The sequence below is a fragment of the Xiphophorus couchianus genome, chromosome 20 (assembly GCF_001444195.1).
Source record: "Xiphophorus couchianus chromosome 20, X_couchianus-1.0, whole genome shotgun sequence".
In the NCBI taxonomy this organism is placed as follows: Eukaryota; Metazoa; Chordata; class Actinopteri; order Cyprinodontiformes; family Poeciliidae; genus Xiphophorus; species Xiphophorus couchianus.
The window spans coordinates 24,932,045-24,946,732 of record NC_040247.1 but is presented as its reverse complement, the minus strand read 5'-3'; positions in this window follow the sequence as shown (position 1 = coordinate 24,946,732).

Sequence of the window (14,688 nt, the reverse complement as noted above, 5' to 3'; positions counted from 1 at the left end):
GAATCTGTAATTACAGTGTTGCGACATAAGAGAAACGAACGCTTTCCCAGGGAGTTGGATTTTTTTTCTTTTCTTTTTGCACATTACACCGCGCTTCTGCAAATGAAGCTTGAAATTTCTCTGATTTGAAGGTTGTTGTTGTTTTTTTTTTTTTAAATGCCAAAGTTAATGAAGAGTGGAAAAATTTTACTCAATTGCTCACAGTGATGCATTCATCAAGCTCCAGAGCTCCAGGAAACAGCCTCTGAAGGAGTGCCAGGAAAATGTAGCATCACTTTTGTTTCCAGCCACTGTGTCTTTTTTTTTTTTTTTTTTTTTTTACATAGAAAATCCCATATAAGCCCATGTCTTTATCCAGGTCTATTACTTCTGCTGGGTCATGGTAACCCCACTAATAAGAGACGGTAGGAGCTGTTCCATTACCGTTTTTCAGCACTAATGGCACACAGCGTTCCTCTCTGATGCACAATAATGTAGTGCTTGGAGAGGGTGGGAGGCACTGTGCTATGGAGATAACCAGTATCTCATTAACAGGAGCACATTTAGCTCTCGCTCGCTCTTCCTGTCACGGATGCATAATAGGGACTTGCATGGAAAGATAAAAAACAAAGCAAAAAAAGATTTGCTTGACCTGCGAACTGCAAGTGACCTTTAGCCTTTTATTCTATAGTACAGAAAGATAAGCTAGAGCATAGGGAACAATGTCTTTTTTTTTTTGTCTATTAAAGTAATAGTTTTGAAGTAAGATTTAGTTAAAAGCCTTGTGATCGACTGGTGACCGGTCCACGTTGTACCCGGCTCTGGCCCAAAGGAAAATGGACAATGGATGGATGGTTCTGTTAACAGGTTATATGCAGTTAATATCTTACCTGGAGTAGACGGCGCTGCTGTTGTTTGAGACATTTCTTCCATCTTCGAACATTTCCACTCACAGGAAATGTTTGATTTTTTTTGCCAAAAATTAAATATAAAAGATAAATAATTTCTTAAAAATGTGTACAGTGGAATGCCACTTAAGACAGCAATCGCAAAATCAGCTATTTGCATATTTTTTTTCTGGGATGTGACTAGTATAGTTATTGTGTAAACATTTTTACAATACTTAATAAAAAATATTGCTCCAAATTCAGTTAACTATCTTTAACAATTATATTAAGCTAAAAATAATTGGTAAAAATAAATAAAGATTACTACAACTTATTTATATTTTTAATTAACATGAAATTTTACAATTAAATTTTTTTAAAACTAATTTCCATGTTGACTAAACTTTGTAATGTCTTTCTTTTTTTTTTTTTTACCATACTAGCTAGTGTTAGTGAAGCAGCCAATACAGAAGCGGCCTTAATTTTCCCAGATGCTGATTGGTTGTAGTGGAGATGAGGGCCGCACAAAGCATTTTCGCCCTTGTTTTCAGGGGAGAATAAGCTTGTTACTTGCTCCTCACATTTCTGAATACAGTTTTTCCTCAACCCACCTCGCAGAAGGAACAAAGTAGAGGGAAGCCTGAATGATGTGACATGCACTTAAAATATCAACGAAGTAAAGACATGCAGCACAACAAAAAGTCTGATCTTTAAAGCCTCGAAGCTTTCGTATGAAAATTTCAAAACGAATGCGTATCTGCTTTGCTAACACCAAAAACCAAATCAAACGACAGCTTTTTAAGCAACTACAAGCATTACTATTTCAAAGCAATGAAGCTTCTGTTATCCTACAGAATGTCATCATCACTTTCTGTCTTCCTGTATTTCACAAACGGCAGAGGCTATGTGCGCACCAAACATCTTCTTTCTAAAGCAATAGCTTTCCGGGCATGTAGTGCAAATATTCATACGCAATCTCACACATGTGACCAAAAATCTATTTGCTCATCTACGTACTTCCTGTTCTATTAAGTAATTACTCACCTGGTGCGAAATCTGCCTGACAACTATGCCGAAAAGGACGCATAGATAGCAATAAAATAGATGACAATTATCCTCCAGCAAAGCCAGTACTGAACAGCAGGACAACCTGGTAATCTTATGGCACCACCAACACCTATCAATTTCTCCACTTCACGGACCTAATGTACGACTCTTTTGAATTTGTTTTTGCCTTCTTTCTTTGCAGCAACATTGTGCCAAATGTGTCGAGTAAAGCCATGAGTTCCACCGCCTTCACCTTTTGACCTCACGCTCTACCTAAGTTACACTCGTGTGTGTGTGTGTGTGTGTGTGCAGAGTGATCTTTCCTTGGCGTCGTGTCAGTTGGAGTTGAGTCATCTTCGATCTTCACCCTCCAGATATTATACTGTATATCTACCTCGGGCCTCCATGACCAACTAATTTTGATTCACGCTAAATGACGACAGCCAGACTCTTCCCTACAGCGGGTACAACGCTTACTGCTTCTAACCTTTTATCGGAAGCCCACTACAACAATCCTGAGCTATTCCTTCAAGTCCTCTCTCTTTCTGTGGTGGTTAAAAGGCAAACGCAAAGCCGTGCTCCTATTGTCTGGACCAGGTTTCAGTCTGATCTTACGTAATCTCTCCACTTCACCGCTCTGATGGGTTTTATCCCTCACGGAGGCAATTTGCGCTGTCACTGGGCTTTCCATTTCCCCAACATTAACTCTCAGATTTAAAACTCATTCCAGCTGTAATTCCACTGTTAAGCACCTTTCTTTCCCTTCCCCAGGTTGCAGCTTCTCGCTGACGCGAAATCACATTCGTAGGCACACGTCACTCGTCGTGACCTTCTGGCGCTCCGCGTGGTTTAATTGAACGAAGAGAGAGTTGCACTAATAGCCCTCTGATGAAATTTGAAAGATGTGCATTTTGTTGAAGTGCTGTGATCTCTAGTAGAAAAATAACAAAGGCACGATGCTTCCTAGTGTCCTTCTCAACACAAAGAAAGAGATTCTGAGATTCTCTTTTGACCAGCAGCTCACATTCACAGCAGCAGAGGAAGAGTTTGGACCATTAGGGACATTAAATAATGAGTTGCACTCAAGGCCTGAAAAAAAAGTTTTTATTCAGTTTGAAATGTTTTTAAAAGACAATAATATAATTGAGAAATTTCAGTCTGGGTTTAAAGCTGCTCATAGCACTGGAACAGCTTTGCTCCGAGTGTATAATGATCTTCTTTTAACAGTTGATTCAGGCAACATCGCAGTTTTATTACCTCTAGATCTGAGCGCTGCATTTGACACTGTAGATCATCAGATTCTCTTAGAAAGATTAAAACACTGTGTTGGCCTGAGAGGCCCGGTATTTAAACGGTTTAAGTCTTATTTGGAAAACAGAACTTTCTCAGTTCATCTTGACCGATGCTGTTCTGGGGCCAAACCTTTAAAGTACGGCGTCCCCCAAGGCTCAATTTTAGGTTCCATTTTGTTTATCTTATATTTATTGCCTCTTGGTCAGATTTTCCATAAATGTAACGTTTCTTTTCATTGCTTTGCAGATGACGTCCAGATTTATATCCCCTTAAACTACAAAATGGTAAAAATGAATCTCTTCAGCTATTGATAGATTGTTTAGCTGAAGTCAAATCTTGGTTGGAACGAAACTTTCTTCACCTCAATCAAAGTAAAACTCAAGTTATATTATTTGGTCAGAGTCTTCACACTACAAATCCAGATGTGATTCTTGGTTCTTTAGCTCGGTTTTGTCAGACCTCTGCTAGGAATCTTGGTTTTACTTTTGATAGCTGTTTAAAGCTAAATAAATAAGTTAGCTCTGTTATTAAAGTTTTTATCACCTGCAGATTTTAGCAGAAGTTAAATCTTATTTTGGTTTTAAGAACTTTGAAGGACTTATCCATGCCTTCATTACATCTCGTTTGGATTATTGCAATTCTTTATATAGAGGCATGGATAAAATACAGATGCAGCGACTTCAAATGATCCAGAACGCAGCAGCACGACTTCTTACAGGAACCAGGAAACGTGACCATATAAGGCCCATACTGGCCTCTTTACACTGGCTGCTCGTCTTCTAATGAATAGATTTTAATGTTCTATTATTATAAAGTTTTAAATGGATTAGCTCCCCCTTATCTTCGGGACCTTTTAAAATTCCAGTCCGTGACAGTTCCTCGGACCCGACTTAAGAGGAAAGGAGATCGGGCTTTTTCTGTTGTTGCTCCTCTTCTATGGAACAATCTTCCTTTTCAAATTAGATCTGCCCACAGCCTGGATCATTTTAAATCGCTTCTCAAAACTCATTTTTATTCTTTGGCATTCATTTGAAGTAGTGTTTTGATACTCTGTTTTTATCAATTTGTGTTATTGTCATTCTTTTACAGCACTTTGGTGCAGTTTTACGCCTGTTTTCAAAGTGCTATATAAATAAATTTGACATTGACTGAATCATCAAATATTCATGGAAACCAGTCTGCACTTGTCTTCTTTTTGAACACTTCTTTTTCTCCCACAAGACGCTTTCTTCTCTTTGCAACCTTATAATTTAGTTGGAGTTTGGGGTGAAAATCCTCCAGAAGGTCCATTGGAACGTCAACATTACTAAACACAATGTCTTTTTTTTCTTTTTAAGGCTAGCTATATGTTGCTGTAAATGTAAAAAAAAAACAACTTGTCAGATATTCAGCCTAGCAGACAGAACCGTCAATACATTTGCCATCTTTCACTGCCTGATTGGTTGTTTATTAGTATTAATTCCTACTGTTGTTAAAGGAGACATTGAAGTCTGTTAGATGGCACGAAGGGTTTCATATCATCGTGGGAGTCTGACGGTCTGTAAGTGGAGACCTTGGGAACAGACTGGACCTGAGTTCTCTGTGGGCCAGAATTGAGCAGTGTGATGGCGGCGCCGCGTTTCTGTCCAAACCCTTCGAACTTTTATCCGATTCTGTTTGGCTGCAACCACAAACATTAGCATATTTTATTGGAATTTTATGTGCTCGATGTGCAGTTTTAAAAAAAACAAAAAACATTTACAAACAAAATTCAGAAAAGTGTGGCATGTGTGTGCATTCCCATTAACTTTATTATCCCTAAATAAAATCTACTGTAGCCATTTTAAAAAAAAAAAGCTACCCTGATTTGTTTTCTTATTTCTTTTTATTTATCAAATCTCTATTTAACCAAATAAAAAAAAACCCTTTGAGATCAGAGCCTCTTGACCTGGCCAAGTCAGATAAGACAGGTAAACAGAAATAACAAGAATACGCAGCTTTATAAATGCCAACAACTTGACAGTAGTTGTGATAATACTAATTTGAAAATCAGTGGCGACTTAATATTTAATACACAGGCACTGTTGACAGGATAATTAGTAAATGGAGTAATAATTTACAAAGCTGACCTGTTTAAGAGTGAGAGGAAGAAGTCAAGTTTATTAAAAAGTTTGGCCGTGACCACAAACCAGCAGGGCCTGGTCAGCTGGTCTTTTAGAACCAGGCTGCAGAAAAATACTAATTATTTATTTAATTTCTTTATTTAATGCAGAGTGTGAAAAACAGGATCCGGTCATGTTTTGGACTTTTTCCATTTGTGCTTCTGGTTTGTGATTCCTCCATTATTTACCTTACATTTCAGTTACATTAGTTTTCTTACTCTCATTGTGTTTTTGGATTTGTTTTGTTTGATTAGTATTTATTTCCGCTTGCCGTCCAGGGCTCCTTCCTACTTTGTTTTCCGTGTCGCTCTCAGCCTGCCCTTCCCAGCTGTTTATCATTTCCCAATTAGCCTCACCCTAACCCCCTTCCTCAAGTGCATCTACTCGCCTGCCGTTGGCTCGTCTGGTTCCTTTGGCATTTCCATCTCTCCCTCCGTTTTTAAGCTCCTCTTCCCCTTCCGCTGTCTGCTGGATCCTCCGTGATCCGTTCCAGTGTGTGTTTTTATTTTTTTTCTTCTTCTCACTAAACACTTCACTGTTACACTGTTGCCTCTGTCCCCGCTCCATTTGGGGCCTCGATATAGCTGTCACGACAGATCATCGGAACATCCACGTCTTCCTCAGGCTGCATTTCCATACACAGACCAAAAATGCTTTAAAAGAGAAGAAGAGATTTACAATAAAGAGTGAACTCTGGCTCAAGGCATACCTGTCTTACACAAACGGATTAGACCAGCGATGCAAGAAACCACATAAAACTAAATCTGAAACGAAGTGATATCGCCTCACATCGTGTCAAAGGTCAGGGCATGGAACGAGCTTGGTGACTTGTTTTAAAGGCAAAGAGGCTTTTTTTAAAATCACGTTCTATAATTTAGGCGCCTCACACATGAAGACATGAGTCAGCGTGCGTCGTTGCACATGTGGTTGTTATTGTTGCAACTCGCCCACCCCTCCCAGCAGTCTGTCATCATTTCCAGTATCGCAGTCATTTTAAGTGAAGCGTGCAAAATGCCAACCAACCCTCCACGTTTTCAATACAGGATGTGTATTCACTGCAGACAGTCCCCTCCATCAGTCCACTGAATTTTTAAAAATGTCTTCCTGTCCCATGCTGTTGGTCCATGGTGCTCTGAATGCAAAAGACCAGAATTTTTTTTTTTTTTGGCTTACATGCACAACACTGTTTAGAGGAAAATTAACACAGCACAGCAGCTGGAATACACTACCCCTCATAACAGCATGAATGTCAGAGTAGCATTCGTGCAGCTAATGCGCGCACATATTCTACAAGTCTGTCGTGTCTAGAGGAGCTGTCAGGTCAGCGGGACGCTGTCCTTCACAAGACAGGAGAAGTTGATGGAGCCAAATACGGGCTAGTCCAGAAAAAAATCCTAATCAAAGCTTGGAGACCCGGATGGAGTTCACCTTGCAGTAGGACATTTACCCTCAAAACACATCCATGTGTTAGAACGGTCTAGTCCAAACGCCATACCTACATCCAAATGAGACAAAATGGCAAACCGATGTTAAATGTCAAGAAAAAAAAATAAAAAATTGGCGCAGTGTAATTAGGGAAATACGCGAGTCACTTGGGGGGGCCCACAGGTCCCCCCGGTGTTTTTTTGGGGGGGGCACCTGCAGTTAATCGCATTGAAAGTCGTTTCTAAGAAGCATTGCGAGTAAAAGGGGACAGAATACAAAATCATGCTGAAATTTTCAAATATTTGCAAATAGTTTTGAAAACAACTTGTCCTTTTCCTGCTACTTCACAAAGATCTATCTGTGAAGACGCGAACAGACGGAAATACGTTTGCGAGGCTCCGTTCTCGAGTGGGGGAAGACTTCAAAGTCGAAAGTGACGAGGAAAGCAGTCTGCGTTCCGGCTCCTTTCTATAATTTGAATGCAAGCTCCGCCATAGTGATGTGTCGGTCGCGACCGATCCGGCTCTAAGAGCCGGCTCTTTGAAGTGAACGATTGGAACCGGCTCCACAATGGGAGCCGTTTTAGGATCCTATTTGGGAGCCGGGTTTTTTTCTACAGTATATCGCTGTCTCTCCGCCTCCCTGTCGTTGTGCTTGTGCTCTGCAAGTGCCAGAGCCGATAGTTTTTCCCCACATCGTTTTTTTTTGTCCTGCGGTGCCTCGCTGTCTCTCCCTTCCTTCTCCCTCTCCTTGCGCGTTTTGCTCTACTGCCAGTGCTAGAGCGGAGAGTTTTTTTCCCTCGATCGGTCCACTGCCCCCATGTCAAGCGTGTGCTCCACACATCTGACCAATCACACATAGTTTCAATTAATAATGTGGCGGGAAAACACTGAAAAAAAGTTTTTTTGTGGAAAGGCAGGCAATTGGCCAAGCTGTATAGCGTTCGTCGGCAGGTGTTTATGTACAGACACTTGTACATAAGTGTCTGCACGACAGAAAGAAGGGGAGTCAGTGTGAGAACTGAATAGGTGAAAATAAATGAGTGACAGAAAACGGAGCAAGATTTGGACTCATTTTAATGCTACATCAAGCTCCAGGGCAGAGTGCAGACTGGGCAAAGTCAGCATTTCCTATCTGCAGGCTCGACAAACAACCTGCACAGGCACATGCGGACATCACACGCATCGGTATTGCTATAGCATTGTTATGCGGCATTTTTACTCATCATAAGTGCTTAACAATGTCAATAATGAAACAAAATATTATAAAATTAGGTTTAAGCTATTAATTAATTAATAATGTCAAAAATATATATGGGGAGCCGAAAGAGCCGGCTCTCCACAGTAAGAAGAGCCATTAGAGCCGCATCTCGAAAAGGAGCCGAAAATCCCATCACTACTCCGCCGGCTGCAGTATCGATCTATGGTCTGTAGGCAGCACGTGGCCGCGCTGCGCGGGAATCACACTTCACCACGTTGCAAGAAGGAATAACCGCCATCGCTCATAACAGACCGGTCCAGTCATCAATTTTAGCCTGCAGTACAGAAAATGAGCCGGTCCGTGAGCAATGGCTGTCACGCCATGCTTCTGAGGTCAGCGGTGCAAGGATTTATTTATTTTTTGCTAATCTATATCCGAGATGTTTACAGGAACTCTGAACTGCAGGTTGGTCCGTGTCAACGAGGATTACAGGCCCCGAACGTCACCGGAAGCCACGAATCGGTGTCGTTCTGCAAGAGGAAAAAAAAAAAAGCCATAAATCCTCTTGACCTCCATCCGAGTTTCATCTGCAGTGCACGATGAGGGTCAGAGCGGGGGAAAACACAAAAAATGTCACCGGCAGAGGTTTTAGATGGAGAATTAAAACGGAAATAATGCAGATCAGCACTAGGAGTGAGAACTTTAGCAGGGGGGGGGGGGGGGGGGGGAGAACAATCATGTTAACTCTGGCAGGTCGTATTGATCCGTGAGGAGAGTTCACCGGCACTGACCTTCATGATTTGCGCACAATAATTAAATATGCATTATTTTGTTGACAAACTCGGAAGGAAGGACCGCTGCTAAATTTAGGTTCCTCCACTTTCCCCATTTCGGGAACGAACTATTCCTTCCACCAGTGAAATAACTTATTGTTCCAGCGAATAAAAGCGTTTTAATCAAAAATGTAGACTCGATCGTGACAATTACGGAATTCCCCCGACTAATAACGCCAAAAAAAAAAAAAGCTTTAAAGTTTCATCTTAGTGAAATTTCACACGGGCATTTTAATCACCTCGTTACCTTCGTGCGGCGTTCAGCGGGGAAATGGAGGTTATTACACGCAGCTGCCGGGGCTCACACACAACTGAGGAGCTTTAATAACATATAAAAAAAGAGACAAAAGCAGAACAAAAATGAGGATATGTAATGAAATACATTTTCATTTGGGTGCAAATGGACGAAACTTGTTTAAAACAAAAGGGAGGGGAATATATTTCTCTTGTTGTCTCCAGCTGGTTTGAATTTCAGGTTAAAATAAATGCCTCTTCCGTTCTCGCACAATTACTGAACGTAAATCATTTTCCCCATTGCACACACCTTCCTTCCTTTCTGAGGCGCACGAAAAATGGCGTTGGCAAATTTTCGTCTCGAATGAAAGGTAGGTGTGGATGAAAAGAGCCCCGTGATGGCCTCTTTCTCACTCTTGTTGTTGTTGTTGTTGTTCCGTGCTGTTTTACTGGCCGGCGCGGATAAGGAGAAAAACACCGAGCCGTCGGAACTACGACGTTTGGATAAACCTGTCCAGAGGTGAATGGGTTTCATGTGAGAAAGTGCAAAAACGGCTGTTTGTCCAATGACCGAACTTGTTTTGACATGACGTTCCAGCAAAAGCAGTGATTGATTCCCCCCCAAATTAATATGAGATTCGTGAACTTGATGAGTGCAAACTGTGTTGAAGCGGGAAAATTATTTGCAGACATGCAAATAATGACATGCTGAAAGCTACAGTGTACTGTTGTGCATTTTTGCAAAGTTACAAATGTGCTTTATTTAATTATTTGTAATTCATTTTATATTGAGAATTTGTGAATTTGATCTTGTTCAGTTATTTTTAGTCGTTGTTTTGTTTTTTGCCTGCGGGGGTCGCCTTTCTCCACTCTGCCTCGTTTGTGTCTCCTGCGCTTCCGTAGTTCATTCCATTCCTCGTAGCTCCTCCGCTTCCCGCCTTTTCCCTCAGCGTTGTTCCGCTGCTGTGGGTAAGTCGGAGGAAAGTTCGCCGCAATATATGTTTGTTTTTCTGTATGGATGTTGTTCATGTTGAGGTCTCTACCATATGTTGTTTATTATTGTTTGTAAGTGTGTTATTTTGCAGTTTTGACCGTCATTGGTTTAAAAAAAAAATTATTATTTTGGCGCGAACAACTGGTGCTAGTCGGTTGAACATTGTTTTTATTTTCACATTTAGGGCTGGAGTGCAGGGAGAGGGAGTTGAAGAGGAGGTTGATTTGTTTTTACTCTTCTCCCCCAGGTATGTGTTTTTATTTTAACTTACACTTTTTATCTCTTGTTTATTTAACTCTGTCCCACTGTATTGTGTTGTTGTGGCCACCAGGTGGCGTTTTTCTCTTGTTTTTAGTTTATGATTTTTGTGAGGAGATTTCTGTTTTTTGTTGACTTTAGTTGAATCTGAAAAAAGCAAAAAACAGTTAATAGACACCGCTGTTCAGCGCTACTGTGGGGCTGGACCTGCAGGGAGAGGGAGATGAAGAGGATTTGTTTTAATCTTCTCTCCCAGAATAAAATATCTCATTGAAACCTGCCTGAATGAACTCTGGAAATTCACTGATGCCACCCGTTACATATATACATAGTGATTATGTGGAGGAAAGTGAGGCTTGCAAAACCACTGCATGGCCTGACGAGATGAAGCTAGCTATTTTGGTTTCTTAGTGATGTTAATTTCAGACATTATTCTGGATTCATCATCATACATATCTTCATTTAGGGAGGCTAATTTCAAGCTGCAGACTGTGCTATCACTACTTTTTGTCCTTTTTCGTCATATGGTTATGAGTTAGTGCCTCTTTTTTGATGTTCCAAGCGTAACATTATCACCCTTCAGAAACTTTTAGATTTTTAAAATTTGAACACAGTTTTACCTTCTTGTCAAATTTAAATGCGAGAAGGAATTTGACTTCTTCAATTTGAAAGTGTTGAAAAGATTATTACACCTACCATCTAATAATTAGTTTTGAGTCCAAGCAGAGTCCACAATTATCCATTTTATAATAAATACCTTTTTTTTTAAAATCTGATTTTCCCCTGTAATTAGAACTTTTCAAGGTAGAAATGACTTTTGAAATGTAAAACTGAATGTCGTTCTGAATGCCTCTTCACATACTTTAGAAAACCTTGCTCTATAGTTCTGCTCAGAACTTTCATGTATGATAACGATGACTTTGAGAAAGTAATTACGTTACTATAAGGGAATTCAAAGCGCATCGCATTTGTTGCCTTTTCTCGTCAACATTTTCCCGTTTTTGACACGGATGAACTCGACTCTCGGTTGCTTTCAAGCGCATATTTCATGTGTCGAAATGCAAAGACGCATTTGCAAAAATATAGGCTTCCTTCAAACATCTATTTATTTTTTTTTGTTGCTATTTGTGATCTTCACATTTTCTAAAACCCCATTCAGAGTTCGGGGATAACTGCATCAAATGGACATATCTGTGCTGCCGTGTCTTTTTACTCGGAACATTCTGTTGACGAGGGCCAGGAATGAGCTCGATTAGAAGGATTATGGGCAGATGAATAGACGGTTTGATTAGTGGCGGTAATTCAGCCCACACTCGTGTGAACCCAGGCAGCTAACAGTGAGCTCTCGTCTGGTGAACTTGTCGGCAGCACTTTCGGCCAAGTACAGGAGGGATGGACCGAGATGGCATCGGTTGGTAGTTTTAGCTTTTACAATCTTTAACCGTGGCATCTTGGCAAACTATCACACTCACTATATCTTTGTTATACCAAAGCCTCTACTCCTCCAACACATTATGTCTAATTAGCTCCTTTTTAAAGGCCTGGATTTTGTGATAGGCCATATATCTGCGTGAAACATTCTTTCCGCCGCTCGCATCGCAAACCGGAACAAGCCGATTGATTCTGCTGGCACAATTACCTTTCCTGAGCTGAGCCGGAGGGTAGTTGGGGGACGATGGGGGGGGTCGAAACATATTCATCGACAAAGAATTCAATTCCCCCCTCTGAGGTGTGGACGAGGCGTTGTAAGGGATGGACTTGCTCTTGTCAACATCATTTTCACTCTCTCCCTCAGACGCTTGCACCTCTCTCAATCATCTAATGCTACTTCGCTCTGAAGTTACTGTCGGCTTCGATCCGTCACGCTCGGCCCGCCTCTGTTCGCCGTCCAACAGATTGTCCGGGATCGTTATGTTCTTAGTCGCTTTCGGCGGGGCGTTCTGCTGGAACCCGGCCACTGCAAAGCCTTGCTTGGCACCGATCTTCTGAAAGCCACGTGTCCGCGACTCGGCGCCAGCTTGCATCTCATACATATCTTGTGTGCTGTGCTCTGAGCTGTCTCAGGGGGGGTTTGGGGGATCGAGGACTCCATGTTGAGTCCTGACTGCCGGTGGCCGCCTCTGGACTGGGACTCGGGTCAGCTTGTTCTGGCAACAGGTTGGATTTTCAACCCCTCTGTTAGGGATGCTTAGGAGAATTAGCAGACAAAAATGCCACAATAGAAGCACCAAATTTGAAAACAAGCATATTAATGTTATTTCATTTCGAAGGAGGAGAGAAAATCAACAATTACTCTTACAGCTGCGTAGAAACAAAACGTGGTGATTACTGAAATTAAATAAGTTAAATAACATCGTTATAATTGTACCACAACAACTGCAGCAAACATAAAACATACACCCACTACATTTAACAGCTTACACTGCTTATTGCATATATTACATTATTCTTATAATAGCTTTAAACTGTGTTAGATATATCAAATTAGCTGGTAAATTAGTCCACCTGGAGTTGGCTTTTTAACAGTAACTAAACAAGATTGGAGTTGAATGGAGGCACATTTATGTAAGAACAGTTCAAACACACTGCTTCCTTGTGTGACGTGACTGCCTTAAGAGTTTTCCTCCTGGAAAGACCTAAAGAAAAAAATTCCTTTAGATTTTTCCACGAGGTTCATCCTTTGGCGTGATTTCTGGATGCCTCAAGCGTCCATGTTCGTCAGTTCAACCAAACATGTGCAAGAATAATAGGAATGTCCCAGGCATCATATTGTTCAGGGAGTAGGTAGGTTCTGGTACGTGTTAAATGTTCGTAACAATCGCCGAACAGAAGAAAAATATCTTGTGAAGATGCCAGTAAGCTGGTGAGACGGTGTTCACCGTGAATATAATCCTGGACCAACATGAGCATGAAGGGTCCAGACCGATGAACAGTCCGTTAGTCCAGACAGAAGCGGCACGTAAACCCAGATTTCACTTTAATTTTTGCAGACATGTTCATTGAATCCTCCCGTTGTGATTTGAGCCTTTGCACGCCTCTCATGTGTTCATTTTTTCCGTCGCGTATATTAAGAGGTAATTGGTTTCTGTAGAAATACACCCATAATGCATTAAGGAAATGGCAGAAACAGCAGTTACAAGTTTGAGACCAAATGTCATTGTGCTTTTGTGTGTGCATGTGGATTTGCTAATAGCTCTGTCTACTTACTGATACAAAAGTACTGCAGTTAATTTGTTTTGCATGGAGCCTAGTGGGGGAGGCTCTTTCAAGGTAAAGCTTATTAACACTGTGCCATGCATACATGTGAAATACTTTATATTGTAGGTAATGTAACCATAAAAACAGCTGCAGAGAAAAGAGGCGATTAAAGCAACTCTCTACTGTTTCTATAATAGAAATATATAAACGCTTAATGTAGACCAAAGCTACTATATAAATCTAAATTGTGCTGGTTTCTTGTCTGAAAAATATCGGTGGCTGGACTGGATTAAAATTTTTAATCACGTTAACTACAAGGTCTATAATTAATGTCAACAAAATAAGCCATCCATCCATCCATCCATCTTCTTCCGCTTATCCGAGGTCGGGTCGCGGGGGTAGCAGCTTCAGAAGGGAGGCCCAGACTTCCCTCTCCCCAGCCACTTCTTCTAGCTCCTCCGGGGGAATCCCGAGGCGTTCCCAGGCCAGCCGAGAGACATAGTCCCTCCAGCGTGTCCTGGGTCTTCCCCGGGGCCTCCTCCCGGTGGGACGTGCCCGGAACACCTCACCAGGGAGGCGTCCAGGAGGCATCCTGACCAGATGCCCAAGCCACCTCAACTGGCTCCTCTCGATGTGAAGGAGCAGCGGCTCTACTCTGAGTCCCTCCCGGATGACTGAGCTTCTCACCCTATCTCTAAGGGAGAGCCCAGCCACCCTACGGAGAAAACCTATTTCGGCCGCTTGTATCCGCGATCTCGTTCTTTCGGTCATGACCCAAAGCTCATGACCATAGATGAGGGTGGGAACGTAGATCGACCGGTAAATCGAGAGCTTCGCTTTTTGGCTCAGCTCTCTCTTCACCACGACGGACCGGTACAGCGCCCGCTTGACAGCAGACGCTGCGCCAATCCGCCTGTCGATCTCACGCTCCCTTCTTCCCCCATTCGTGAACAAGATCCCGAGATACTTAAACTCCTCCACTTGGGGCAGGACACCCCCCCTGACCCGGAGAAGGCACTCTACCCTTTTCCGGCTCAAGACCATGGCCTCGGATTTGGAGGCACTGATCCCCATCCCGGCCGCTTCACACTCGGCTGCGAACCGATCCAGCGAGAGCTGCAGATCACGATCTGATGAAGCCAAAAGGACCACATCGTCTGCAAAAAGTAGAGATGAGATCCTAAGGCCACCAAATCGGA